The sequence below is a fragment of the Haemaphysalis longicornis genome, unplaced genomic scaffold (assembly GCF_048455015.1).
Source record: "Haemaphysalis longicornis isolate Haplotype H1 unplaced genomic scaffold, Haemaphysalis longicornis Haplotype H1 scaffold_1, whole genome shotgun sequence".
NCBI lineage: Eukaryota > Metazoa > Arthropoda > Arachnida > Ixodida > Ixodidae > Haemaphysalis > Haemaphysalis longicornis.
This window is the reverse complement of record NW_027526203.1, coordinates 176,833,566-176,837,684: the sequence shown is the minus strand read 5'-3', so window position 1 is coordinate 176,837,684 and position 4,119 is coordinate 176,833,566. Positions and strand designations below refer to the sequence as shown.

Here is a 4,119-nt window from a genome sequence, read left to right as displayed (position 1 = left end):
GGGTTTTTTAGGCGGACGGTTCTCAAATGAGGATGCGCTAGTAAGATTTAAAAAAGGCATAACTTGGTATTAAAAACAAACACGTTCGAGCTGACTGCTTCATAATGTTGGTGGCGGCCTTCAGAACAGTACCGACCAGGGCACCGCGCTTGAGCCGAAGTAACGTCTACAGAAGCAAGAAGGTGCGCTTCGCCTTTCAAGCGTATTACGCACTGAACAGCCAAAACACAGACAGCAGCAATGGAAACCCATCCACGATGTCCAAGGATGTGAGAAGTGTCTTGAATGCGACGGCCAATCCTGCTGACGCCTCGGGGATCTCTCTGTCTCTCTCTCTCAAAAAAAAAAAAAGAAAAATCTTCGGGCAAGTAGCGTCTTCCTGTGGTTCTTACATAGGCAGAAAGAGCGGGACAGCAAAGATAAGTTCTACAATGAAAAAAAAATTAACGAGTTTGACAGTTAAATCAAGTTTATTGGGTGATAGATTAGTTTTTGCGCCGGGAGCACGCACTGAACCCGTATTGAAATGCATTACTGCTTGGCGCAGTCACCAGTATAGATGCGAATGTGCGGTGACCTTGGATGCAGCCACGCTCATTGTGCCACTTGGCCAATGTGCCACTTGGCCCCAAACCCGTTAGTGCTTACGTGTCCGTAGCTTCCACTGTTTACCCCGCTATCGTTACCGGTATAAAACACTGCACAAAATTTAAGTAAAGATAACTCGCTCCGTAAGGTTATAATTGCTGATGAATTTGCATTGGATTTTGTCCTCAGCCGACTGCAACGTACGGCCCATTACACGTTCACAATTCAAGCGTGGAAAAGCTGCTAATGGGTCATATAGCTACTGTTTTCTTCATTCTCTAGTACGCTTCGTTGCATGCACTCTGCAAATCGCAACATTTGATGAGAACCAATAAACTCGTTATTGAACGATCAGAACGCTCGAAAATTAAAGTGGTAACCACATGCAGCGACGGCGACAACCGACGCGAAAAAAGTAATGCAATGGGTACAACAAACAGTGTGGGCGACAGCGACAAACGAAAAAAAGTAATACATTCCTGCCAATGCCCTTCGTCGTCGTAGCTGCCGCTCTCTTGTGGGCTGCTTCTGGCCGGGAATAAGCCGCGAAGGAGACGGCCCGTCTGCCGCCGTCGCCGCCGTCAGCGGCCTGTGCAAAAAATTTTCGCTTGTCTGTGTCGCCCACAATACCTGTTTGCCGTACACACTGAGTGAGGTTTCTCGCGTCGCTCATCGCCTTAGACGCATGTAGTTACCCCTTAACAGTGCGGGCCGTACGCCCCGAAAAGTCCCCTTTCCGTCCATCCTGCCCTCAATCAAACCGCGAAAAACCTATCTGAACAGCATTTCAGTCTGCTGCTGTACGCGCGGTGCAATCTGAACAGCATTTCAGTCTGCTACTGTACGCGCGGTGGTCACTAAAATTATTGCAATTTTAGTGACTGCCACGCGCTAGACGCGCTCCCAACACTCAGCCTAACACTCAGTACGCAAGTCTTCGGAGCCGCGCAGGTAGCCACAGCTACTGCACGGCAGCCACTCTAACCCTAGCCGCCGAGCTAAGAGTAGAGGGTAGCGCTGCGACTACTCACGCGACCGTGCTTCTTACCTGCGAAAACATTCGGCTAGGATACCAACACTTCACGAATCAAAGGGATTGAAACGGTGCAAGAATCGACGCTGTTTGCATACGGGTACAAAAGCCGCCCTTCAAATCTAAGAAACGGTCAAAATGAGTCACGAAAACGTTAGGGCTAACCGATTCCGCGGACCGAAGTTAGAGAGCAACTCTGCTTCGCTAAATACATAAGATAAGAATACCAGGTTAACTAATGGCTTACCTCCACTTCCCGCCAGCGTTTCTTCGTCCGGTAGATAAATCCAAGGTAGTCATCCCAAGATTCCAAGCTTAAGGCGCGAAGCCAGTGTTGCCAACCAATTTCGACCAGATCGCCCCACACCGCACCTCAAAAAGCCCTACATCGCCCTACACAATATTCGCAATAGCCCTACGCCCCGCCCTACGCCAAAAAAATTGCTATTTTTTTATTTTAAACGGTTTTGTTTGGTTTCTTAATATTAAAACTTTTGTTTGTACTAATTTTAGTTATTTAGCTTCGGCTACAGAATCAATACATCTGCTTGCTGTGGAGCTTCGGGTGCCCGTGTTCCACGGTCATGTTAGCGCAAGTGTGTCACTAGCTGCGAATGCCGACTTGATGACCAGCACGGAGTTGAGATTCTCATTTCCAAGCCTATTGCGCTTTTTTGTTTTCACGTCGGCCATGTGCGAAAATCCTCTCAGTAGCGGCATTGGAGTGGGGCAAAGATAGTATCAGCTGAGCCAAGGTTACGATGTTGAGAAACTCCTGCTTGTCTCCGAACGTTCTCATTTGGTGGAGATCGGCCCAAAACAAAGCAGGTAGTTTGACTTCCAATGACAACTTCTCATCTTTGCTGAAGTAGGAAGGCAGCATTCTCCATTCTTCCTCGACTGTGTGCGTAGCGGTTCTGTAGCGTCGGCAAGGCAGGTAGCTTCCCTCCATCTTCTGTGCCGAGGGCTGTCTTCGTGGTCACGAACTGACAAAGTGTCATGGCAACCGGGGTCATGACAAAGAGCCCGGAAACTGGAAGCCTCTTTTTGACCTCAACGGCGGCTGTCTGATAAAAAGACAGACAGCGAATACGAAGGTCGCCAACCGGCGCACTTCTTCAGCACAAAATTGCACCCTTCGCCCAGGTATACCTCTTTAAGGGGCAGCAGAACCCTTGGGTCCATGGTATTTATGTCATCCCTCTCCAGAGCAGACGGCTGGACAAAATTTTGCAGCAGACATCGGATGAGCGTTGACTCTCTCTGCCTGGAGTTCTCCAATGAGGTTTCCGTTGCCTTCCGTTTCCGTAGCATGTTACAAAATTTGAGCACGAATTTCATAAACCTGAAATAGGCCTCTGTGACACTATAGTTCATGTGGTTTAGAATGAATTCGGCGGCCACTATTCGGTCTTCCACGGAGGCTTGCAAGAGAAGGAGTCGCAGGGTTTCCCATTCTTTTAGTACACGCTCAACGCACGCACAAAGCACGAGCCATCGGGTCTCGCATGTCCGCAGAATCTTCCTTTTTTCAGTCTGGAGGAACTCGTCTAGTGCAGATATTTGTGCTTGTCTCTTGATGTTTTGATGTTTCGCAGAAGATCTTCTAGGTATCTGGGAGGCTTAATTGCAGCTTTGCTGGCAACAATGTGGGTGGAATGGCATATGCAGCGAATGAGTACGAAACTCCTGTCTGCCTTGTGCTGAATTTTTTGGGCCAGGGAAATATGCTCGCCAACCATAACACTGGCGTTCTCACATACCAGGCCCAGGATGTTTTTCAAAAGTACCTTTTTCTGAGAGGCAGTTTTCAACAACTGCTGTAAATATCGAAAGTGGAAAATTATGGAGCAGGCGCCCCGCGATCTGTGAGATCTCAAATCGGCCCCTTATCACGGGAACACAAGTTCCGAAATGGTTTCGACATGTTTGGCCGCGGCGCTGGCTCGAAAACACGCGCTCCACCGTGGGGGTGGCACTATGGAGGCACCCTGCATGCTAGCCCCCATAGCAACCGTTGTACCGCTGCGCTGGTAGCAATTCAAATCACGCGCGCGCGCCTCCCGCGCCAGCCCAGCCATGCCCTCACGCTCTTCATTATAGCTACACCCCCTACCAGCGATGGAAACCAACTTTGTAACGCAGCAGCCTGTTCATGCCACAGGGCATCCACGGGGCAACACGAGAGTTTGATATTTTGTGCCTTTCTGCTGCGTCTGCTCTTCGCAAGCTTTTCTTTCCTCCATGGCCCCACAGAACAGGGTGATGGCCCTTCATTTGCTCCCTCCACTCCCTCTCTACCGAAAGTAGAGTAAACTAGAACTCTACCGAAAGATCGGGTTGCGGAAGCGTAACCTAGCGGTCAAAATTTGCATTACAACCAGTTAGTTGAGGACATAATTTCAGATTTTCGCGGCTTCATGTGGCGCAAAATGGAAAGTTCAACAGAAAAGTTTAAAATCGCCCTACGCTCGGCGGAAAAATGGCAGAACGGCCCT

General features: G+C 49.2%; 1 pseudogene; it reads right to left on the bottom strand.

The window, feature by feature from the left end:
* Positions 1 to 2,203: 2,203 nt before the first annotated feature.
* LOC144155818 (uncharacterized) lies at positions 2,204 to 2,935 on the bottom strand (annotated as a pseudogene).
* Positions 2,936 to 4,119: the final 1,184 nt, after the last annotated feature.